At 39.3% G+C, this 27,198-nt stretch overlaps 1 protein-coding gene across 2 annotated transcripts in view; it reads right to left on the reverse strand.

The window, feature by feature from the left end:
* Nucleotides 1-27,198, reverse strand: part of TSPAN9 (tetraspanin 9) — a 172,504-nt gene that overhangs the window by 139,801 nt on the left and 5,505 nt on the right. The window contains exon 2 of one of the 2 annotated variants that reach the window (XM_082779191.1): nucleotides 19,410-19,454. The exons of the other annotated variant lie outside the window; for it this stretch is intronic. The gene's annotated coding sequence lies outside the window, so the exon portion shown is untranslated. The remainder of the gene's footprint in view (nucleotides 1-19,409; nucleotides 19,455-27,198) is intronic. 2 annotated transcript variants of the gene reach the window in all.

Genomic DNA, 27,198 nt, shown 5'->3' on the forward strand with positions numbered 1-27,198 from the left:
TATAACATGAAAGTAAAAAATATCCCATACATTTCTAAAAGTCAAATTTATTTCCTAAAAATAAGACATGCAGATAGATTTTAAGCAAACGAGAACATAAAAGTGGCCTTATTCAGAAGGAAGGAGCCATAGGATTTTTTTTTTAGGATCAGAACCTCATAGTGCAGAAGTGGTAATCCAGTGTTCTGTGTCACCAAGAAGCAAGTAGTATCTGAGTGGTTTAGATACCAACAATGTTACTATCGATTCCCACACTGTTAGATCAGGAAGTATACTAAGCAACCACAACTGAGTTCATCTGTAAGAAATTCAAGCACTGTATGACTCATCTCAAAAAGAAGTCTTTCTGCAGATTTCTTTTTGTTAGTGTTGTGCTTTTGCTTTTGTTTTTACTGTGTGTTACAATCATTGTATCTGACCCACCATAAAAAAATATTATGACAGGATTGGTTGTGGGAAGCAGTAACTACAATTCAAAGCTGCTTGAAAATAAAATGATTGTAGTTCTACTTCAGTTTTAGAGAATAACTTTAATTTGCAAATGAACCTATTGTGCATTGCTCTCTTCTTACCCAAAAATCTTCTATAAAAATGAAATGTAATATAATGCCACTTCACAATGTATCAGGATTTCCTGTCTGTAAAAGGAAGACTAAAGGCTGTACTAGATGCATCTTTATCAGAAAGCTGTAAGAAACTGGAGCAAGATAGGAGGCTTTTGTTATTTATAATGCTTCCGTGCTCATACTCAGGCATTTAACACTCCTAGGGAGGAAGACACCATTATGCTAGTTTTTCACAGATTTAACCAATGTACAAGACAAATTTAATCTGTTCTGATCACCAGTCAAACCAATGGAGCAGTGCTGTTACAGGTGACGGTTCAATGCATTCTATACAGAAAGAGGAACAGGGGTAAACAAGCAGTACCTTTTTGCTGCTGCAAAACTCTTCCAGCAAGAGCTGTTTCTCAACTGCTGATCTGACAGAGATAGCGGGATTATGGAGGAAAATCTACATATTCCACTTTTATGACTCCCTCATACATAACCATGCCACTCTGCACTATGTAGTAGAAAATGGCTATCGCTCAGCTTTTCCCTACACCACACAGACAAACTGAAGTGGACTGCAGAAGATATCCAGTATCTACCTCATAATGAACAGAGAAGAGATGTGAGGTGGATAAGAACGAACTCATGGCCACCTCAGGACTTTTTCATCAGCTTGACATGTTTCGTTCCTTCTAACTGTTCTGGTCTAGTCTGCTTTCTGCCATGTGACATAAGGGCCTTCTGTGAGCAGAGCTCAAACAAGATCAAAATAAAAGCCCATAGTGTAAGTAATGAATGTTAACACAGTTTTCTATGTCAAAAATATCAAAACTTTATTATTTGAAAAGCACCGTTTCCTTTAAATTCCTGCACACTAGAGGAAGCTGTAATGGAATATCAAAATCTAAAATTTCTGTAAGAACTATTCTCCTGATAGCACAACAGAACTGCTGCCAGGACACTGCATAACCCAGCAGAAAACGAGGCAAGCTACTAAAAGAAGTAAGTTTTCCAGTCACTCATGTTATAAATAGAAAAGATGAGCAAGGGGAAAACAACCAAAGGAACCAAACCTTATTTATCTATCAGGGTCTCTAAATATGAAACTTTAATATTAAAATAGAGTGTGCCTACTACAAAGGGATTTATTTTACAAGAGTCATATTCAAAGAGAGATGGCCTAATAAGCAGTCAAGCTCAAATGCACTCTGTTTGAAAATGTCACAGAACATTTCTCTAGGTATATTCCTCACTTACAGCCAGTTTCAACTATTAAGGATAGATAAAAATAACAATGAAAGTTTATCTCTCCTCTTTATCCCATGGAGACAACACAGTTCAGAGAGAGAAAGCAGAAGTTTACCATTGACTGTAAGCAAAAAAGCACTTAATAAATTTCTGCTGGTTTCATTTCCTTCCAAATAGGAACAATGAGATCACACAGTGACAATTCAGGCCATAGTCACAACCCAACACTTAAGCATCACTTGAAGAAAATTTGGACCCCAGCAATGTCTCTTGTAATGAGTATAAATAAAGCCTACTACAATCAATCAGCTTGCAAGGATGGCAGTTAGGAACAAAATAGGACAAAAGTCCTATTGCTTTACTCATTTTTAATTGGTTGCCTTTTGTAATCCAGAACTGGTAAGAGAATAAAAAAAAAGTGCTCTAATACTGCTTTTTTTTTTTTTTTTTTTTTTTTTTTTCCTAAAAGCCAAGCAGCCCTGGATGTCATAGAACCACATATGAAAAAAATTAAGCCAGAATCAGCCACTTTAAAAATCTGTCTATCAATCAGCACAGGCTGGTGAGAATGATTATGTTATGTCCAACTGACTAAATGCCTGACTGACTAAAACCAGGTGGCACAGTAGGCCACTGTTCTACCTACTGATAATGCAGATTCTGCACTGCTAAACTTATCAGCGTGCAGCGTAGTGTCTACACAGCTGCACAACAGAGCCACTAGCTGAAAGATTGTGAATAACACTGGAGAGGGGGAAAAGTTGCGTAAGTCTCTTTCCTGGGTGTCTCCCTGGGCCTAACCAAATGAAAGAACAGTAGATTATCACTTCAGTCAAAATCTTGGCTCCAATGAAAAAAAGTTCAGAACATGTAGCCATTCCTCCTCTTCTCTATGTCACTTAGCCTGTTCAGTTCCCATGGGAGTGGCTTTTTACTTCAACCTTAGTCTGGCGTAAATTATCTTCCTGTTCTGCAATAGTAAACATATCACCTTGCTACAAGGGCTTGTTGTCACATCTCTTAGAAGTCTTAACAAATTACACCTGAATGATGCCCAGCAACTACCCAGGTGCATGGTAAACCTTTTTATTAGGATTCACTTACTTGCATTTCAGAAACTTACTATTTTACACCAGCCTCACCATTTGAGTGTGTACTGACAGGTATTCTCTGCAATATAAAAAGGAAATTATAGGAGAAAACAACGAAGGACACAAAACCCGCATCAATTTAAAGATATCACAGCAATAAGAAATACAGCCATTCCATCCTCAATGATTACTACAGTCCAAGCCAATCTAAAACCCTGCAAAACTGCAATCTATAGTTTTTCATCAGTCTCAGCATCCCTAGCAAAACCATGCAGTCTGCTATCTGAAACCAGGCTTAGGTTTTTTGATGTTGTTTTTGTTTGTTTTGTTGCTGTTTGTTTTTAATAATACAATTTATTTTTCTTTTGCTGCTTGTGTCTATAGCTTAGGTATTTTCTCGAAACTAAAGAGAAGCTTTTGATAAAAATAGAGAAAGCCAATAATTCCTTATATTATACAATTCCAGAAGCTTAGCTGGAAAGAGAAAATACTATGCCCTGATTGTCACTAAAAATTTGCTAAGGTACAGTACGTCCCTAAAACAGGCATAGATTACTTTTCAGAATACATTATTTGTAGAGATATAAATAAATCATCTGACATCAATACAAGGAAAAAGGAGATCATTCTCTTAAACTAATCATTAGAGACAAAGAGTTCCTTACCTTAAGTCTTACTGATAATATTTTGTTGTTGTTGCAAATACCATTCAAAGTTCAAGTGCAAATAAATATTCAGTCATTCAAATATTGTTCAACATTTCAGTAAGTCTAATGGATTCAAAAGAAGAGACAAGGTAAAAGCCAAACATATACACGAGCAACCAACTCACTTGTAAATTATAACAGGTCTTTACTTGACAGTCAGAACAGATGAGTATCACACCTCTGACAATACACCATTGAAGCAATTTGGAAAGAGTACCATGCTTTTCACCACACATTCGTAATATGAATATGTAATGGTTCCAATATTAAGACAGGAAGAGATCTTGTGGCAATTTTCATGCAAACTTTGAAAATAATCAAGTTTAACTTGGATTTTAATAACTCAAGTTTATTTGGAACTTTCTTTTCTAAAGCCTTCATATTGGATTATGTTTTCTGATTGCTGAAAGAATAACATAGTATCTGGAAGTGTGAGTTGCAATTTTGAAGCTCAACTGGGAAAAAATAACCTTGAAGCAATGAACAAAATAAGGAAAGATCAACTCAAGTGTTTTAGTGTTTTCGAATTAAATTTAGAATTACATACAAAAAAAAAAAAAAAAAGAATCAGAAGTGCTTTTGCCTGCTTGAGGAAAAAAATAGCAGTATAGGCCTTTAATACATTCCAATCTCTGACACCTCTCCTTGTTTCTTAAACAAGAGTGTTCCATCATCCAGGTAATCATACAGGAAATACAAGCTGTATGTTTTCATATCTACTAAAATGAAAAACTATTCTCCCTCCTTAACTGCTAAACAAACTGCATGATAGTGCTATAAAAACATACATAAGTGCTGTTACAAGCTAGATGTTTAAGTTTTTAAAGGAATGAAAGAAAACAAGGAAATTATTTGCTAAAAATAAGCATTATATAGCAGGCAGTTAACAAACCTCCATTCTTCTGGTAATGAAAAATGAAGGCTGCCCTCCTAAAGTGCGCTTTCTGGTAGGACTGAAGTGTTTCAACCGCCATCTAGTGTTAAAATTAATGTAAAGACTAGCCAAGATGAAGACTGAAATGAGACATGAATTAGGAAATTATTTTTTATTGTGTATTATTAACCACTTTAAGGTTAAAAAAAAAAATGAAATTCAATTTTTAAACAAGTGTTGGGCCAATTTTGTCTTTAAAATGAAGGTTTTCAACCACATCTCTGTAAGGTATGATTCTGTGCTGCAGCAGCTGACTAAATGAAGTCATGATGGATAGTTTTCTGTGTGTGTTTTTTTTTTTTTTCTCAACTTCAGCCCTATTTTTCTATGAAAACTGAAAGGGTGCCAAATGAAAAGCTCTGCTTGATGCTGAAGAAGGAAATTATTTAAATTTTAAAAGAGAAAAGAATTAATCATGTATTTTCATAGCACAAGCCGTAAAATAAACAAACATTAAAACTAAAGAACTATTGATATTTTATAGCTTTTAAAATTCACTATATTTAAAATAATCTATTTATATAAAAACATTGCTGAAAAAACCTTATTTTCCTCCTCAAGCCCTACATATGAATTTTAACTTGAGTTTAACTACCATGCTGGTATGCAGAACCAGAAAAGCTCAGAGGGAAACATGCGCTGAAGGGGATAAAGTCCTTTGTCAGCAAATTAAATGAATTCCTGAGCACCAATAACAAAATAAAGAACAAAGCTACCATACCAAAAAGTGAGACACCTAAGAATATTAGATGCTGACGGAAAAAAGAGAAATATTTTTAACAGGTAAGCAATCAAGATAAGCTATCTAGTGGGCTAAAAAAGGAAAATAAAAGTCAGGTTTTAGTTAGTAGGGAAAAAAATCACCACCACATCTGGATTGCTACATGAAACTCATCTAGCATTATGACTGAGGAGTCAGGGCCCAGTCTGAAGTTGGATATAATGCACTATGTTTCCTGGAAATCATTATTCACAGGTATGTTTGTAGCATGAAATATAGATCTATGAACAAGTACTAACCAGGTTTGCTGTAGAACCAATGGAAGTGTAATTGCATCAGGACAGTGCTGTTCCTGAACTGATTAACCCGGCTGACAGATAAGACTGATTAGGTCAGTTGTAACATTACAAACACAGCCACTCTGCTTCCCAGGCTTAGTTAACATCTGCACATGATACCATAGGTATACTTCAGTGAGCAATAGCTGAGGATTTTCTTATTACAAATCAGAAATCATAAATAAGAAAGCACAAGAACAGTCTGTTCTACCACTCAGGAAAAGTTGTATATACAAGAGAATGGCTTGGCTAAACAAGGAACTTAGGACTGAGTTCTAATGCAAAGAGGACATTCACAAGAAATAGAAATGAGGACAGAGTAGAAAGGAGGAAGATTGAAACCCCATCTGGTACGTTGAGTGTTGCTAGTAAAGCCAAAACTCAACTAAATTTGAAACTGGCAAGAGATATCACAGGTGAAAACAAAAGCTACCTCAACAGGAAAAGAATAAACATGGGCCTGCTGGGTAGCAAATGGTGTAATGTCACCAGATACAGATAAAGGTGAGGTTCTTAATGTCTTTACCTCAGTCTTTGTGAGGAAGACCTCAGGCACTATGTACAGAGACAGAGCTCAAGGTGCGTAAGAAACATCAGTAGCACAAGCAGATTGAGTCAGGGATCTCTTAAAAAAACTCAACCTACAGAAGTATCTGAGACCAGAGACGATGCATTCTAGGGTGCTGAAAGAATAGGCTGACATAATAGCAAGACTGCTCACTGTCATGTTTGAAAGCTTGTAGAGATCACATGGTAGGTCTGTTGTGACTGGAGAATGGCAAATGTTTCATATGTCTTCAAAAAGGGAAAAAGGAAAATAAAGGCTAATATAAGCTGGACTACTTCACTTTGGTTCCTGGAAAAAAAATAATGAAATCACAGAATCATAGCGTTTGGAAGCAGCCTCTTGAGATCATCTAGTCCAGTCACCCTAATCATGCAGGGTCAGCTGCAGCAGGTTGCAAAGGACTGTGTCCAGTTGGGTTTTGTACATCTCCCACTTCTGTAAGTAACCTACTCCAGTGTTTGACAACCCTCACGGTAAAAAAAAAGAGGCACACTGCCCTCTTGTTATCAATTTATTATCAATTTTGTTATCAATCTATTATAGTCAATGTGCCAACTATTAGCTGGAGATACCATTATCTACATCGTTGATAAAGATATTAAACAGTACCAGTCCCAAGACGAACCCCTGAGGGACACCACCTGTCACCAGCCTCCACCTGGACACAGAGCCACTGACCACTACTCTCTGGGTGTGGCCTTCAATCCCTTATCGACTGAATGGTCCACCCTTCGAATCCAACTCTCACCGATTTGGAGATCAGGATGTCACGTGGGACCGTGTCAAAGGCCTTACAGAAGTCCAGGTAGATGACATTGGTCGATCTTCCTTTGTCGACTGATGCAGTCACTCCATCATAGGAGGCCACCGGATTGGTCAGGCACAATTTGCCCTCTTGTTATCAATTTATTATCAAATTTGTTATCAATCTGATGTAGTCAGTGTGCCAACTATTAGCTGTAGATGTCGTCTCACCCAATAACCCTAACCACAAGGGAGTCAATACCCTTTCTGATAGTAACATTATGAACATCAGTAGTTATTTATTTTTGGGTGCTATCACCTTGAAGCAACAGCATGCGTAAATGCTGTTAAGACTGTATTTGAAAAGGCATTACAGCTGACACATGCCTATACCAGGGTTTCCTGTTCTGCATTTACAAGGAGTGCTGTCACATGTTTTTAGTACTGAGGCATGTTTGGGCTGCTCAACCACAGCTTTTGCACTTTACTTAGCAGCATTTGTTCCAGGAAAATTTAATTCAGTTTCCCCACTCTCTCCTTATGCTTCTTTCAATGCAAACGCACTGATATGGGTACAAAGATACATAAGGTCATATAGACACAAGCTGTTAATCAGTCTGGGAAGCAAATATTTTGAAAGGTTCCTTGATGCAGATGGTCACCCTTGACCTTTGTATCCCCTCTATAGTACCATTATCCTTCCATATCTGCTCCATAAGAGCCATCATTAGCATGAAGGCTACCAGTTGAATAGTGTCAAGCGTCTGCCAACACCAGTCAATGAAAGGGCCCACCTTTAATGCCATTATCTTGAAGACTTCGTGTCAATCATGAATAGAGCTGCTGACACAAACTCTGAGAAAAGCAGTAACCCAGCAGGGCCAACACAAATCACTGCCTGGAACACAGTCTGACGTAATACTTGGCTTCGATTTGAACCCATGACTCTGAGTTACACATACTGAAACAGTCACCCACATTACATAGCCAGTATTGTTCAGAATTTCTGTGAAATCTGTCAAAAAATTCAGTATTATTCACACCATTATCAGCAGTACGCATTGCATCACAGTAAGCAGTCTGGCTCTCTGAAGCAGAGTTAAATATTTAGGAGGAGAAAAGATAAATACGGTTTAGAACAGGTAACAACAAAAGTTACTGCAACAGGAAGAAAATGCCTCCATTTCTGCTGAATAGGAAGCATGCATCCAATCTCATGCAACAACCTTCCCTTCACATGGTGCAGTACACGTGCTGTGTTCTTACAACACCAGAAGTTCACTGGTCCATCAAGAGGAATTGTTCTGGCATCTTGGTCAGACCAGAACTAACACACTGTGATGCACAGCCTGCCTCTTCACATAAAAGGTGGGATTGTGTGCAGTCTTGAAATGGTGAGTGCTGTATTCTCACAGGAACTGACAAGAATTTAATAGAAGTTAGTTGTCTAATAGTGACTCTCCTGCAAGTTGTTCCCACTTGAAAATCTTTAATTACACATAGTTAATAGGGTATAGATTGAAAAGCTAAACCCAAACATTTGAAATCCCTCTCCAAGTAAGATTTCTGGAGTATAATACTTGGTATTCATTATGTAACTATACTTCCAGAACTCTTTTAAATGCATTGATCTCAAAGCCCCACCATAAACCCTGATGATGAATTCTACAATCTATAATGATGATATGCTCTATGAAAAGTAATACATACAGTCTTTTTTTATTGTTTTTCCCACCTTTTCAGGTGAACCTCCTCTTCCTGTACCATGGCAGAAAGAAACCAAAACCTTTCTTTTAAGAATCTTGGAAGACTAGTAAATTGTAAGATAAAAGAACATATATAATCATATAGCCATAGTATATATTTTGAATTTTAAGTACTTACTTCACATTTCTTCTGATTGGGTGTCCATGAAATTATGCAAATAAAAATGCATAAGGTAAATTAACATACATTGTTTTGAAACAAGGGTACAGAAATTTATCTGCAACTTGCTGTAAACTGAAAGCAGAGAACGAAAAATGGACAAAGTCACTGAACAATTTCAGTATCTAAACCTATGAAAATGTTGAAGGTGACTTTTTTGTTTCTCTCTTTACATACCCTACCTTTAAAAGAAAGAATTCCCATGTCCATTCTACTCTTTACTTCCACATTGTGCTATTATCCCCTCATTCACCTAAGCTTCATCAGCCTCATTTGATACATTTCAAATTGGGTAGCTCTGGATGTTTTAACAAACAAGAATTTGTCTGAGCTTGGCTGGATTCTCTCAACTGCACCCTCATCCATTACTTGTAGATGGCTGGTACTAGTCTACTGTAATCCATTGTTCCTGAACAAGTAACAACTGTTTAAAAAATAAAACACAAAACAACACCACACACACACACACACACAAACAACAACAACAAAAACAAACTTAGAGTTCAGTCTATGCGTTATTATATTCTGCTATCAAAGGAAGCACTTGCATGAAAATACAAAGGCAGGAAACACTAAAAATGTACATCCCTTGGCACCAGCTCTTTCCCTGCTGAGAACTCCATTGCATACGGCATTATGCCAATAAATAAAGACACTGTACACAGCCTTAAAGAAATAAAAAAAAAAAAAAGCAAACTGTAGACTAAAGCAGACAACACTTTTGACTTGTAAGGAATCTTAACAATAAACTTAACACTGCTCCTAAGATTTTTATTTCAGTCATTAGCTTTTAAAACCAAATACACATCAACGCATACCAAAGGTAATAAATAGCATGCTTATATTTGAATACAGCCATGCTCATTAGCTTTCCACAAACTCTTTTTTTTTTTTTTAATTAATTAAGTAACAAGTTTATAGTAATAAAATACAGGGAAGGATACCAACTTTACAAGTCTACTGATGTTCTTATTCAAGACTGCAAAATATCAATATCAGTTCAATCCTGGCATCTTCTTCCCATCTTGCATGTCTCTGGATTGACTCTAACAGCAGCAAGTATCAAAGGTGTGGCTGGACAAAAAGCATGTTTGACAGGTTTTCTGCGAAGCCTCCCTACAAAAATCAGCTCTTAGCACAACTTTTACTTTTTAGTACATGAACAGGAGTTAGAACCATGGGAGGAGGGGAGAAAAAAAAAAAAACAGGTTTAGCATGGCATATTTTAAGTAACACTGCTCATCGTGCTTTATGTTTGAATTCTGTTGCACCCATTAAAAAATTAACATCAAGAGTGAACGAAATGTACACATCACAACAAGCAGTCTTCATTAAATTCTTCCTTACCAGTTTTTAAACTTTGCAATATATATGAGGCATGTAAGAAAAAAAGCAGAAAATGGTGTCAGAGAAATATGTATCACTGAACTATACTTTAGGTAAACATGACACAAGCTAAAAATAAATCCCTGGAGACAATATAAATTAATTGTTGTATGCTGCCACTTGAAAAGTATGGTTTTTTGTTTGTTTGTTTGTTTGTTTATAAAAACAAATACATTCTAAAATATAAGCCACTTGAAAAAACTGCATCTGTAACTACCAGTAACTGGTATTAACTTATTTTCATTCAGCAGCACTGTGATTAGTCCATTATAGATTACTTGATCTGGAAACAATTGCAAAATAACTACTGTCAACACTGTGCATTCCCATGACAGAGGCAGAGCCCCTGCAAAGTCTGGTTCTGCTTCAAGTTCACTTTCTGCCACAATTCAAACTAACCTTCCTGTAAGGGTGAGATGTCCTGCTTTTTCAACTGTTTCCCACAAATCTGTGTCATCTGTCCTGCCTACAGTCACAGGTACCGAATTCCATTTCTGTTCTTAGCCTTGCAAAATTCATTCTCCATGCACACAGTGCCTCCCATCATTCTTACCACTGCTAGCAACGTATAGGCAAACCTGACTTTTAATGCTCATTCCTGAAAGAGAAGGAAAAAATAAACACATGTCCACATGGAGACACAGCTATATGACCTAATTTCTCTCCTGTACTGAATGAAAATGTTCAGGAATAATAAGAGCTAATTTTACACAAAATGAAATAAAATAAAATAAATAAATAAAATAAAATAAAATAAAATAAAATAAAATAAAATAAAATAAAATAAAATAAAATAAAATAAAATAAAATAAAATAAAATAAAATAAAAGAATCCACTGACCATGAAAGTTTTGGTACTCTAATAAATTCTTTTTATTAGTTCCTAAAAATAAATAGATACAGCCATACAGAGTTTCTCTGGAGCTGAGCAGCATGAGAGTGATGTGCAAGTAGACATGAGTAGCTGGGACAGGAACTTTAATACAGCAGCTCAAAATCAGAGTTCAAAGTGTGTTTGAATTGACCATATAGAGAGCTTCCAGCAGAATATGTTTATTATCTGAAAACAGAAAGACTGAAACTACTGCTTTAACAAATCATATTTAGTTCACAGCTGTCCAATAAGCTAGCAGATGAACACCAATACACATCACAGCTAAAAATGAGGCTTTCCCATTTCATCTCACAAATGTGAACAGTATTTAACTTCATTTTTTTCCTCTATCCTATTTTAAATTATAACTTTTTTTAAAGAAAACAATAAGTATATATTCACATATCTAAAACTAAAACATTTGGAATAAGAACATTCTCCTGAACTGATGATGAGCTCACTTGGGTTAAGTAATTAAAACTAGAAGATTTGAGTAGCTTAGTGTAGTTTCTTGAATCCTTTGTGATGTCTGTTTTGAAAACATGAGACATTTACAGAAACTCACATTGAAGTAAAAAGTCCTTCTTGAATACTTAACATTTTTGTAACTCTAAGTGTTTATTTCAGTCTCTCATTATAGACTTAAAATTGTAAGTTCAGGTTCCAATTTTTGTATCCCAGTTCATTTCTGTTATCTCAGTGGTCTTCTGAGTGTTCATGTTCCCTTTCATCTCAGCTTAGTGTTATCTGTGAGTTTACAAATGTGTTATGATCCTTCTGAAAGAGTTAATTAGCAAAATACCTACATAGAAGAGACAAGCTCAAACCAGAGAGAAGCACCCAATTGTTTTCAAAGATAGACGTGCTTTAGAACTGCTGTATGGAAGGCAGCCAAGAACCACAGCTCTCTGCAGGAGCTATGTGACAAGGAACAAGGAAAACAAGCTAAGGAAGACCAGACAATAATGCTACATCAGTAATCACTTTCCTCTGTGCCTTACTCAAAGAGCAAGAGAGTCTCACTTAGTTTTTCATAAGCAGATTTGGTTTTGTATGTCACTAAAGACTTATGTGAAAATGTTTCTCCACATCAAAAAGCTTAAAAAAAATCTACCTGTAGCAGAAAGCCACAAATCTGATATTCTAATGGATCAGAAGTAATAAAAAAAAAAAAAAAAAGTTTTCTTGGTGAAACAGTTTTCTTTGGTGATACCAGAGAGCACCTCCTAAGTTAATTAATGATGGGAGTAAAAATCCGAGGTTCAAGCAACCTGAGAACCAGTGATTAACAATACCTCTGGGACAAACCATTTTCCTTTCCCCATAACTAATTTATCTTTTGCCAGTGGGGTGCTCTTACATGGAGATTCAAGATTATGGCATACTATAGCTTAACTGTATTGTATTACTTAGCAACTTACATGATGGGATCATTTACAATTCTGCCTCGAGGCTTTAGAATGCATTTTGAAACAGACCCTTGTAAGTGAAATTACCATCACCTTGCAAAAAGCCAATCCCAAGGCTGTAGCCAAATGGAATTTTCTTTTCCTCAAACTACCTTAACAGGACTTTTAATAACGTGCCTGAAGACCTGATATTCCATTACCCATTTAATTGAACAAGCTATTTATATGACAAAGAACACAGACCTATGTCAAGAACTCACTTAAATCAGAGATGAACAAAATGTTAGCTGTAGAACACTCAGGTGCTTTACATGCATTTTAATAAATACACACCTCTTATACAACCAGGTAATCAAGTTATTTCTGTAACAGTCAAATAAGTTAACAAATCTGCTCTCATGCTTTTGCCACCTTCCTTGTTTGATCTCATTGGATTAAACTCCACAGCCTGTAATTGTAGAGTATTTCTCAGGCCCTCCTCCTGGTACCTCACTCTGATGCAGAACAAAGAATTTTTGGGCAATAACCCTAGACAAATGAAAAACAGGCCTGCCCTGAAGAGTTACCCAAGGTTACCCTAGGAGAACCCACAGTCCACACTGGTCAGGCATAGTGCCACCTTACCTCCTTACAACAGCAACTCAAACAATTAAAACCCATTATTCAATACATCCTACATGTTAAAATGTCCATCTCATTTGAAATAGCTGCTTGCCAAAAACATACCATCACAAAGCATCTCTTATACCCTTTTGGATTTCATTCCACAAGTGAGAACAATCAGGGTGCTCAGTGCTTTACAGGCATTAAAAAAAATCAGAACCCAAGAATTGGGTTCACCCCAGTGAACCTATTGGGTTCACGAGGTCACCCCAGAGCCTACTCTTCTTCAGGCTAAACCTCCCCAACTCTCTCAATCTTTCTTCATAGCAGAGGTGCTCCAGCCCCTTGATCATCTGTGTAGCCCTCCTCATTCTAATAGATCAACATCTTCCTTGTGCTGGAGGCCTCAAATCTGGATACAGTACTCCAGGTGGGGCCTCAAAAGGTCAGAACAGAGAGGGACAATCACCTCTCTAGACCTGCTGGCCACCCCTCTGCTGATGCAGACCAGGATGCTGTTGACCTTCTGGACTGCAAGTGAACACTGCCAGTTCATGTCGAGCTTTTCATCCACCAGCACCCCCAAGTCCTTCTCTGCAGGGCTGCTCTCAATGAGTTCTTCTACCAGTCTGTCCTCGTGTCTGGGATTGCTCCAACCCAGGTGCAGCACCTTGCACTTGGACTTGTTGAACCCCTTTAGGTTCATGTAGGCCCACTTCTCAAGCTTGTCTAGGTCCCTTCTGTGGTACTGACTGCACCACTCAGCTTGGTGTCATCTGTGAACTTGCTGAGGGTGTACTCAATCCCACTGTCTGTATCATCAATAAAGATATTAAACAGACACACCAGGACAGACCCTTGAGGGACACCACTTGTCACCAGTCTCCACTAGGACATACATGTAGAGCCATTGACTACCACTCTCTGGGTGTGACCTTCAAGCCAACTCCTTATCCACTGAATGGCCCACCCTTCAAATCCATCTCTCTCCAATTTGGCGATCAGGATGTCATATGGGACTGTGTCAAAGGCCTTGCAGAAATCCAGGTAGATGACATTTGTCAGTCCTTCTTTGTCAACTGATGCAGTCACTTTGTCATAGAAAGCCACCAGATTCATCAGGCACGATTTACCCTTACTGAAAGCCATGCTGGCTATCTTAGATCACCTCTTTGTCTTGAATGTGCCTTGACATTGCTTCCAGGAGGAGCTTTTCCATGATCTTGCCAGGCACAGAGGTGAGACTCACCAGTCTGTAGTTCCCTGGGTCCTCCTTTCTACTCTTTTTCAAAATGGGAGTGATGTTTCCCTTTTTCCAGTCGACAGGGACCTCACCCGACTGCCAGGACTTTTCAGATATGATGGAGAGAGGCTTGGCAACTACGTCAGCCAGTTCCCTCAGGACCCTGGGATGCATGACATCAGGCCCCATAGACTTGTACTTGTTTAGTTTCATCAGGTGGTCTCAAACCTGCTCTTCACTTACAGTCAGAAGAACTTTGCTCCCCCAGCCTCCATCTGTGGGTTCAGGGAAATGAAAGACTGGGGAAGTGTGACTGGCAGCAAAGACTGAGGCAAAGAAGTTGCTGAGTACCTCAGCCTTCTCCACGTCTTCTGGTACCAGTCCACCCTTCTCGTTTATCAGAGGGGCACAACCTCCTTGGCCTTTCTTTTCTGAGCAATGTACCTATAGAATCCTTGCCTTGCTCAACCATCCCTGTTGTCTCCCCTCCCTGCCCACTTTTTTACACAAGGGGATGGAGAGTTCTTGTGCTCTAAGGAAAACATCCTTGAAGTGTTGCCAGATCTGCCCAGCTCCTTTGTCCCTAAGGATGGTGTTCCAGGGGATCTCATCTACTCAGTCTTTAAATACTTTGAAGTTTGCTCTTCAGAAGTTCCTGGTCCTGACTTTGCTCTTTGCCAGGCCATAATTCCTCGAGTTCACAAACTCAACCAGGGCATGTTCACTGCAGCCCAGACTGCCTCCAATCTTGACCTTTTTAATGAACTCTTCCACATTGGTAAGCACGAGGTCAAGTAACGCTTCTCCTCTGGTTGGTTTGTCTAATATCTGGACCAGGAAGTTGTCCTCAGCATACTCTAGGAACCTTCTGGATTGCTTACAGCCTGCTGTCTAGTTTTCCAGAAGACATCCCGCTGGTTGAAGTCCCCCATCAGGATGAGAGCGTGCGAGCACCACACTTCTTGTAGCTGGAGCCTGAACGCCTCATCCACAGGCTCGCCTTGATCGGGTGGCCTGCAGTAGGCCCCAACTACAATCTGTCCTTTATTGGTATTGTCTTTAGCTCTCTCCCACAAGCTCTCAACCTGTCCATGGCTGTTTCTCAGAGGCAACTCTTCACAAGTAATCCCTTCCCTAATGTAGAGGGCAACAACCCCCCACCCCTTTCTTCCCTGTCTATCCCTTCTACCCCCCCCTTTCTTCCCTGTCTATCCCTTCTGAAGAGTTTGTAGCCCTCTAATCCAATGCTCCAGTTATGTGATCCATCCCACATTTCCGTGATAGCAATCAGGTCATATTTGTCTAATTGCACCATGGTTTCCAATTCCTCTTGCTTGTTTCCCATGCTGCGGGTGTTGGTGTGGAGGCACTCCAGCTGGGCAATCGGTTGTATCACATTTCCAGAACCCTTCCTGACTGCATTGGGACAGTTCACAAGTATTTCCCTGCTGGTACTTAGAGTGATAGTGTTCTCAGGTATGCTTCCTTCACGCGGAGGTGCATCCCCTTTCCCCACTGCAAGTAGTTTAAAGCCCTCCTGATAAGCCCAGCCAGCTTACTGCCCAGAATACTCTTGCCCCACCTGGTCAGATGTGCCTCATCTGGCACGAGCATGCCCGGTCCCTCAAAAGTGCATCCAAGGTCATAGAACCCAAAACCTTTGGCATGAAACCAGCCTTGCAGCCAATCATTCACTCAGCACATTCGTATCTTTCTTCCTGGGTCCCAGTCACCAACTGGGAGGACAGAGGAGAACACTACTTGTGCTCCCCCTCCTTTTTGACATAATATATGGCATAAAATCCTTTGATATTTCGGAGTTTCCTTATTACAGCATCACTTGATCCTACTTGAAAAAGTAGGAAGGGGCGGTAGTCTTTGGAACACACCAGACTTGGTAGCCTCTTTGTAACAAAAAAAACAACCTGAGTCTGACTTCTTTATTGAACAGTTCCCTACCACAGCTTTTGCTATACACTGCATTTAATTTCAAATGAGAAGTATTTCATTCAATGTTAACACCACACACTAGTAAGAAATTCAATTATGTTATCAATAACTTTATTGATCAGTTACTAGAAATTCAACTTTTTAATATGTATAAATATAAGCATCTTTCATAAAAAGTAAAAATCACATTTCCCATTCTGACAAAATCCTATCTTCTTAACAGAAATGGACATCTTTGAAAATAAAATCCTTGAATTACAGTAAGGGAGTATTTGAAATTCTGTAGCTAACACAGCTAACACTGATTATCAAAATAATGAAATTGATGTAATTTAAAGGCCTGCTTTAGACAAGGGATACTAAATATTCAATACGCAGAGAAAATAATTTCAGTAACATAATGGAAAGGGTAGAAAACTACATATTCCTGTGCACACAAGAAAAATGTTTCAATAACTTTATCTGTCTTCTCTTTCTCTTGATGAGTGTGCATTCTTTTGCACTCCTTGATGATATGACTCACAGATTAGCATCCTGGGAATCAAGTCTATACTGATTTACCAGTGTAATACAATCATTTAGCATAATTAGCGTTTTGACACTGTTACGGACTTGGAACAGATTTGCAATGGAAATATTTGCCACATATAATATATATCCTAGTGCCCGCTGCTACATAATTGTGTAACTTAGGACACTCACTTGGTGTGCTTTCTTTTCTCGGGTCAGAGTTAAGGCAGCCACGGGAATTCTTATTTTCATAATATAAACTAGTTTAAGCAAAATAGTTAATGGTACATTAATTTCCATAGTATCAAAATTTAAAGGGGTGGAAACAGGGCCAAAAAAAAAGATCACAAAACTGCAATCATGTCAAGTGGCACAAGGAGAAACAAAATGAAAACTCGTGAGCCAAGAATCAAGCATTTCAGTCTTCCCCAGCTAGGTTTTCACTGGTGTGCTCCACCACCCAAGAGTAGAGCCCTACAAGGGAATTAACAGAACACCATTCAGAGCATGACACACATACAAAAAGTAAACCAAAGAATCATTACAAGGTGTAAACACACAGTAGTCTTACAGGAAATATATTTTATGCCTAAATCAATGCTTTTTACAAATGGCTTAAATGCTATAGCATAAAGTTTCATAGGTTCTTTATCTGATGTACTGTAATATTCTCTTATCTACTACAAACACAGATGTTACCTATATCAACATCTAACACTGCCCAATCATTGTTTAGCTCTTTGTCTTGCAACAGAAAGATCCTGAAGCTATTCCTGCCCAATACAAGTACATATTTTAAACTACTTGTGCACTTCATTAATACACTAATTATTTTTTCTCAAAAACTTACAGAACCCACAAGTGAGATTTTCCATGCAGTTAAACAGAACTATTGCTTTGATACAGAAAAATCCCACAGATTATCCTTCTTAGTTCTCCCTTATATAAACAGTTTTCCAAGGTCAATGCATCTGTGCAATATCCTCAAAAAATGACACTAGCCATTGTGTGGTATCACCTGTAATGATGATTTACACAAGAGTAAGGAAAGCTTCAACACTTCTTTTTCTTAGCCTCACCTAACATATTATTTGCATTTTCCAATTGCAGGAAGGAGATGTTTTTCCTTCACAGACCATAATCTCCAATCACTCATCCCAAAAGGTACAACACATGTTCTTTGCCTACAGTTGTCTTCACAAGTTTTATACAAGCGTCTATACTGGGTTTACGTGGCATGGGTTAGGTAGCAGGTGGGCTGTCAGGGTGGCCTCTGTGAAAAGAGTCCAGAAGCTGCCCCTTGTTAAATAAGAGCCAGTTCCATCTGGCTCCAAAGGGACCCACCACTGGCTAGAGCCAAGTCAGTGAGAGACACTGCTTGTGCCTGTGGGACAGCACACTGAATAAAGGCAAAAAAAAAAAATGCAGACACTAAAGTCAATGAGGAGCAGGAGGACTTGCTCCAGGCACCAGAGCAGAAGCTTCCCTGCAACTCACGGAGAGGGCCATGGTGGAGCAGGCTGTCCCCCTGCAGCCCATGGGTCCCACATGGAGCAGATCTCCACGCTGCAGCCCCCCCATGGGTGGAGGAGCCCCCGGTGGAGCAGGTGGATGTGGCCTGGAGGAGGCTGCAGCTCATGGAGAGCCCCCGCAGGAGCAGGCCCCGGGATGGAGCTGCAGCCCGTGGAAAGGAGCCCACGCAGGAGCAGGGGGCCTGGGGGGAGCTGCTGTTCCCTGGGTGACCCATGCTGAAGCAGTCCATTCCTTAAGAACGGACCCCTGTGGTACAGACCCATATTGGGCAGCTCACGAAGAACTGCATTTTGTGGGAAGCTGTGGAGCAGCACAAAGGTATGCAACAGTTCATAGCAGGCCAAGTGTATAAGCGAAGTATTATCTTTCTGCTGGTCCCATTGCTAGGTCTGCACTCCTTGGAGCCTTCGGTGGATCCCATGACCATTTGACAAAGAAAGTGTCTGTCTGCCTGCCTTCCTTTCACTGAGCTCACTATGTCAGAAATGCAATGAAAGGCAGGCAGTACTACATTGTCCACTCACTTGTTAGCCAAGGCTAAATCCCTGAAGAAGTACAAAAACACAAAGCAATAGCTCTGCAGCTCATCCTACAGCTGCCATAGGACAGCTAACATAAGGGTAACAGTAGGTCCTTTAAAGATAAGATTATTTTTCCAAGTCTGTTTATAAATGTACACTTGTACAAAAGGACAAAGCTTATATGGATTAATGAAAGTGGACCATAGACTTTGTATCAGTAGCAATCCAGCATCTTCCCTGCTTCCTTTCCCTCCAAATGGCAGAAACAGGTAAGAAAAGTTATGGAAAAACAATGTTTGCAGATAATTAGTAGAATTACTGACCTCCTCCGCTACACTTGATTTGGTATCTAAAGTAGCACTCGGAGGCAACTGCACCAGCAATCACTTTACTCTGAATTCACTCAGAATTTGTGGCAAGTACAGGTTACAACAAGGTTTCATAAGGGCTTAATGTTGGCCCAACGTATGTCCCTTCAATATTAACTTAAACTTCACTAAAGATTGCTTTGTCTGATTCTGAGTATCCATCACCAGAGATCTTTCTTACTTGAGGCAATTGGATGTATGCCAATGGAAAGGTCCCCAAGCAAACCTGGAGAGATGAAGAAAACCAAAGTGAATCTTGTTGCCTTGTGGACTCACTTCATATCACAAACATAATTTCCTCAAGAGGACAGAAAAGACTTGAGGAAAAAACAGAAAACAAACAAACAAAACAACTTTACATCAAATCCCATCTGCTTCTGAACAAAAGGAGTAAGTCTAAACATTGGTATCTAGATTATAACACACTAATTTCGTCCAGGAATTAATTTAAATATTGGCAATAGAAAAATATTAAGAAAACTCACAGAAACCAAAGGGAAAGCAGAAATTAAGGGAAAAAGCAAACCCTTGTGTGCCAAGTTAAATCAGAACTACTGGTCCCCTTTGTAGTTAGGTCCCTTATCACCACCAAGACACCCGATGACATACATGTTTACAACAGCAAGAACTGATTAAACAAGACTTCTGCTGAGGTTTCCTGTACTAGTCCCACTTTCTGACTGGTCCCACCTCTGCTTGTAGTACGATAGACCACTGCTGTAATGAAAAATTACACAAAAAAACAAACAACACAAAGTACCTCGCTTTCTACAATTCATACTGGTACTATCATGGCTGTAACAGCACCACAACAATGGTAGAAGAGTGCTGCAGAAATAGCAAACTGGCCAGCCTGAGTCCAGGACTTCCATTAGTAACATGAAGAGAAGTTACAGAACAGTACCGTCTCCAATGTTTAAAACCTCATAAAAATTATTGCAACTGCATACAAGAAGTATAGACTGATTATTTATAAATCTCCGTAAAACCTGGTCAACAGAAACTTTTCCATTGTAACATAGCTGCTGTTGTTTTTAAATGAATGTTTTCCCTCAACCTGCATTACTTTATCATGTATGATTCTGAAGTATTATTTCCAAAGACTAGATGTCACAAAAAGTATTCAAGCATATCTATAAGAAAATAGTTGATTTCTAAATGTTTTTAGATTTCTAATATAAGGCATTTTTGAAAGTAAAAAAAAAATCTGATTTTGTGAATAGTGTTTTCAAAACTGACTACTGCCCTTTTCAGAATAGTGAACATGGACATGATTAGTTGCCTTCACCTTCATATATTTGTACATTCAAGTTTAAGAATTAATTTATCTCACATTAACTATTGCACCCAATGTCTTGTTGATTTCACAGTTCACACAGTCTATTTACTATAGCTTCTCTAGCACATGGGCACCTCTTATCATACACATCAGTTATACATACCTTCCATAAAGTAAAGTAATACTATATGAAAATAAAGCTCACCCCAACATTATGATTGTATGTCAAGCACATGCAGTTAATTCTCTAGAGACAAAATAGACTTTAGCAACTGAATTAATCCTGTTGAATTCAAATCTGGCTTAGCAAAAATTAAAATTAATTTTAAAAAGAATGAAATAATCCACAATTCCCACAGTTCCACTACATAGACATTAGCTGATTAGTCAAACTCATGCCACATGCAGTAGTAGACTATCATCTACATCTTAAAGGACAAACTTTATTCACTACTGAATCAAGCCTGCTATGAATGCAGCATGATCTGCAGCAAAGTCAGAGATGGTCTGAAGGGAGTCCTTTGAGCCATGTAATCCAGCGCCAGGTAGCAGTCCTAGCCACATCAGAGGTACACTGCTTGGTTTGATGTAAGCCAGGTCTCTACAGTAAAATTAAGAAAGAAAAATAAAATTTTTCCAATAAAAATATTAGAGGAAAGAGCTCTTGGTGTGGATCAAAGTAAATGTTGGTAACAAACACAAAGAAACATGAATCTTCTGACAAAGCAGAACTGGTGAGAAGACAATTCACAGGCACATGCAACAGAAAAGTTCATTCATGCCCTCCAATAGTTACTACAGGACTCACGTAGGTACAGGTTATTACAACAAATGATGATGAAAGGAATGGATAAACTCTGGGTCCCTCAAAAACTTGCATCTTTCATCTGGTTGCATATACATGTGGGGAACTCTACTCAACAGCCAGGCAACCTGTACAACCCATTGTTCCCAGCAGGAGGCCAAGAGACAGGGCTGCATAACTAACCCTCATGTCCTCAAACATGAGGGTTAGCAAAACACAAAAGAAAACACAGAACTTCCTCTTCTAGAAAGCTCACTGATTGGTAGGTATTTATCTCCTCATAACCATTGGTATATCACAACACTCAGTCCTCTGAAATAAAGCGTATGTGCCTTTCAGTTCCTCAAATCATGTACCACAGGCAAGCAAAGTCTGTTTGCTTTTTTAATGAATGCCTTGGACTATTGCCATTAGGTAAGTACCAACTTTGGCTGTCACTGGCAGTTTCAAGTTCGCTGTAGCAATATTTTGTACCTGAAGCACTGGATGAGTTCCTTTAATTAATTGGAATAAAGGCTACATTACTAACCACTTGAAGATCTTTGAAACAGTAACAGGGCTGTGTAGTAATTCAAGCAGAAAGCCTGACAGCTATCTTCTACTGACTTCAGAGAAACACGGATCAAAGAATTTAACCAGTCAGTGCATCTTAAGAGTCAAGGAGAGGGATATCTTAGCAACTCCAAAGAGGACAAGTGCCTGAAGAAAAATCTATAAAACAGAGGAAAGAAATACTATTTACTAAAGCAGGAAGAAAGGTGAAGATTCCCACATGTAGCAACATTTCCCTTTAGTTGAAGTTCTTAAAAAAAGCAGTTTAGAAAAAACATCTGGATATCTAAATGACTTGAACTAGTTTTGTTTCCCCTGGTATGGTTTAATGTAAAAATAAGAGGGAGGAACAAACAGATTACACACACCAAAACGGAATACATAGTTCTTACACAGAATGAACTTCTTCAGCTCTTCAAAGAGGAATTGATGAATAAAAGAACACGAAGAAGTGGAGACGAAAACTACATAGAGAAAACTAGGAAACTAGCTGGGAGAACCATGTTACAATGAGGCTGTAATAGGACTTTTGCTTACAAAAGAGAAAGCAAGGCATAATAAATATTGCCTGGAGATACCTGGCAACTGGTAGAGTAAGAAAAGGAAAGCCTAAGAGCAAGAAAGTGAAAGAAGCTAGTGAAGGTGATAAGGGAAAACTTACTGCCTTAAAAAACAATGTCCTGAGATATTATTTTTTTTAAAGAAAAAATAAAGACTTAAAAGGGGACAATTTCTATAAGAACTCTCAGGAGATATTCTGTGGTGACCATCCCATCAAGAAAGGGTGGAACAATAAGGAACGTGGAAAACTGAAAGCCACACAGATGAAGTGCCGTTGGTGGGGAAACTTAAGAATCTGTTCTTATTTCCTCCTCCTGGTTCTCCTCAGAAGATCCCTTCTCCTTCAGAGTCCTTTTCACTTTGCCTTCTATATTTGGAATAAGAAAATTCTCCCAAACAACTCCTATTCACAATGAAGTCTCTTCCTCTCTTTCACATCTCTGTGGAACACTGGTCCTAGCAATTATTTTTACCATGTCTTTCTTATCCTAATCTATGACCACATTCACCTAAATTCTGAGAGGGTTGTCACATACTGGAACAGGCTCCCCAAGGACGTAGTCACTTGCCTGTCGGAGTTTAAGATGCGTCTGGACTGCGTACTTAGCCATATGCTCAGAATTTTTGGGTAGACCTGTGTGGAGCCAGGAGTTGGACTTGATGACCCTTATGGATCCCTTGAAACTCAGGATATTCTACGATTCTATGATTCTAAATACTGTCCTTTTCCTTCCCCGTTACCCATCTAAAACAGGAAGAGCTTCACAGTATAAGATCCAGCCTTTCTTTCAACTCAAGTGGTTCTGAGGGGAATAAGTGGCAAATTTTTCCAGAACTGCAATTCTTCCCCTTTGCCTTTCATCTTTTACAATACCAAATAGCTAGGCAATAGGTATCTATGCAATTTATATGCTCCCTCTAGCTGCCTCTGTTGCTATCAAGCATCACAAGTGCTATGAAATGCAGGATTGTCACCTATTCTGTCACATTCTGCACTGCTGGGAAACAGATCAGCAAGAGACTTTTTAGGACTCAGAGACACCATTACCTGCCAAAACTTTGTACAGCAGCTCTGCACAGAATACCAAGTATTCTGCTGTAAGAAAGAGAATCACTTTAAGCTATTTATATTTGGAAAATTTCTTTTACAGGCATTTAAGCCAACCATTTAGTTTTACTTTACAAGAAGACAAGCTCTGGACAGCTTATTAGTACAGGTCTTTTCTATTATCAGTGCCATTATTCCATTTCAGTGACAGTATTTTCCCCATGTGTGTATAAATATATATAAACAATAGTCTGTATACTATCCTCAAATTAATGAGGAAACTATGCTATACATTCTTAGGATGTTGCCTTTGATCCTTCATAATCTCAGATGCACTTTCTTCAAACAAAGCAAGGCAACAACCTTCATTCACATAAGGCTGGATTCTTAACATGCAATCCAAAGCTGATTTGGGGATAAGTACACATCTGAGAAATCATAGTATGATGATTCAAAACAAAGCTGAACACTGTGTGAAGAACCACCTCCCACTGAACTGCAACTGGATAAAAAAATGGATTAAAAAAAACAATAGACATAGAGAAAAGAAAACAAGCTTTCAGAAACATTTGTGCATTATTAAACCTATAGTAATGAGAAAACCCAAACAGAAAGTCTCCTTGCCTATGCTCAACATGCATTCTGAGTACAGCTGCTATCGCCATAGAAAACACTGCTCATCATCATACTGCCATAAGCCCCATTCACTACCAAATTGCAAAAGACTAGGAACTTGGATTAGTAATAGTAGAGTATACAAGGCTGTCCCTCAGTCTTTGTCCCTCTGTAGATATATTCATTTAGAAATTCATGATGATTATGTAGAAGTTATACAGAGCAGTACAATCCCTGAAAACAGATAAAAGCAAAGGGGGCAGGAGACCTGCATGGACGAGCAAGCAGTTCCTGGCAAAACTCAAACAGAAGAAGGAAGTATATGGAATGTGGAAAAAGGGACAGGTCACATGGGAGGAATATAGGAATGTCATCAGAACATGCAGGGATGCAATAAGGAAGGCTACTGCCCAATTTGATTTAAATCTAGGAAGGTATATCAAGGACAACATGAAGGGCTTCTTCAAACTCATCAGTAGCAAAAGGAAGACTAGGGAAAATGTGTGTCCACTGCTGAATGGGGTAGGTGCCCTTGTGACAAAGGATACAGAGAAGGAAGAGTTACCGAATGCCTTCTTTGCTTCAGTCTTCACTGCTAAGACCAGCCCTCACGAATCCCAGACCCTAGAGGAAAGAGAGAAAACCTGGAGAAAGGAAACCTTTCCCTCGGTCAAGGAGGATCAGGTTAGAGATCATTTAGGCAAATTTGAAACCCACAAATCCATGGGCCCAGATGGGATGCATCATGAGTGCTGAGAGAGATGGAGGACATTACTGCTAGGACACTCTATGTCATCTTTGAAAGGTCATGGAGAACAGGAGAGGTGCCTGAGGACTGGAAGAAAGACAAGCGTCACTCCAGTCTTCAAAAATGTCAAGAAGGAGATCCCAGGAAACTGTAGGCCAGTCAGCCTCACCTCCACCTCTAGAAAGGTGATGGAACAACTCATTCTGGAGGTCATCTCCAAGCACGTGGAGGAGAAGAAGGTTATCAGACTTAGCCAGCATGGATTCACCAAGGCAAAATCAAGCTTAACCAATCTGATAGCCTTCTGTGATGGAATGACTGGTTGGGTAGATGGGGGGAGAGCAATGGATGTTGTCAACCTTGAGTTCAGCAAGGCTTCTGACACTGTCTCCCACAACATCCTCACAGGTGAGCTCAGGAAGCATGGGATAGAGGAGTGAACAGTGAGATTGAGAACTGGCTGGATGGCAGAGCTCAGAGGGTTGTGATCAGTGGCATGGAGTCTAGTTGGAGGCCTGTGGCTAGCAGCGTCCCCCAGGGGTCAGTACTGGGTCCAGTACTATTCAACTTACTCGTTTATGACCTGGATGAAGGGACAGCCTGCATCTGAATATGAGGCAATATCTAGTAAAATATATTTTTTACTGTGGGTGTGACAGAGCACTGGAACAGGTTGCCCAGAGATGTTGTGGAGTCTCCTTCTCTGAAGATATTCAAAATTCACCTGCTCGTAATCCTGTGCAATGTGCTCTATGTGATCCTGCTTAAGCAAGGGGGCTGGACTAGATGATCTCCAGAGGTCCCTCCTAGCCTCAACCATTCTGTGATTCTATGAAGAGTCTACCAATCAGAAAATACTTACCTAGCTTTGTCACATTATTTTTACCAAATCCTTCCCACCAGTCTCCTAAATTCAGGATTCCTTCAGTTTCAAGCACTTCCTCCCTCAGTCCTTCAGTTCAAATGACTTTAATTAGGAGTGAACCTGAATGACACCACAAGGTCCACAAAGACCTACACTTTCTATGATTTGAGTCGATCAGCAGCTTTCTAGCACAGAGTTACAAGCTCTAAAGCCCTTTCAAACCCGCTGGGTGTGGTATTTCAGCTTTTCTTCCGTTTCTCTCTTTTCAGCACCACCTCATCCTTCCTTTTCAGTCCTTCCTCCCCATGGACAGCTGCAGACATCCTCTCCCTTAGCCTACTGACTTCTTACTTAGTACCCCTTGGGTTTCTTCTCCAGTCTAGTTCTGTCTTCTCCTCACACACACCACATAAGGATAACACCACTCTCAAGGTCCTATGACTGCATGAGGTTCACGGAAGCCATCATATCCTTTTCATGAGAATATACGGAACAGTCCAAGCAATCACAAATCAGTAAAGACTGTCCATGGCAAAGACAATTCAATTTTAACACCAGTATAGAAACTAAAGCTCAGTTCACAGCTGATTCTAGAGACACGCAGTAACTTGGCCTCAGAAATACAATCAGCTTTTCACTAGTTAATGTGATGTGCTTCCTTTTTTTACAACAGGGATCATGGAAATAAACGCTCCAGCTATTAGTCACTTCCACCTTCAGAAATAACAGGCATTAGAGTAGCACAACGGCGTTTGTATTGTAATGGAGAACTCTGGCAGCAAAAGGAAAAACCTTCAAAAGAACTTAAAAACTTTCCTGTTGTACATTTTGAAATAAAGATCAATGCAAACTTAGGGCTACAAAGATGGTGAAGGGCCTAGAGGGGAAGACATATGGGGAGCAGCTGACATCACTGGGCCTGTTCAGCCTGGAAAAGAGGAGGCTGAGGGGGGACCTCATCGCAGCCTACAGCTTCCTCACAATGGGGAGTGAAGGGGCAGGCGCTGATCTATTCTCTTTAGTGACCAGTGATAGGACCCACAGGAATGGTGTCAAGCTGCTGTAGGGGAGGTTCAGGCTGGATATTATGAAGATGTTCTTCACTGAGAGGGTTGTCGTGCACTGAAACAGGCTCCCCAGGGACATAGTCACGGCACCAAGACTGTCGGAGTGTAAGAAGCATTTGGACTGTGCTCTTAGTCATATGGTCTGAATTTTTGAGTAGACCTGTGTGGTGCCAAAAGTTGGACTCGATGATCCTTATGGGTCCCTTCCAACTCGGGATATTCTATGATTCAAACTTCAAATCTTTTAAAATGATGTTATCACTTCAGTGCTATCACAAAATCATATTCATATCACTGCAAAGAAACACTACGCTCAATGAATACCTTTGTCCATTTAAGTATTTATTGGAGCATATGCTTACAATTTAATCTGCCTCATCTCCTTGGAGCTATCCCTAGAATATGCTTACCTGTTTTATATTCTCAATCT

Source organism: Aythya marila, assembly GCF_965140915.1.
Source record: "Aythya marila genome assembly, chromosome: 1".
NCBI classification, from domain to species: domain Eukaryota; kingdom Metazoa; phylum Chordata; class Aves; order Anseriformes; family Anatidae; genus Aythya; species Aythya marila.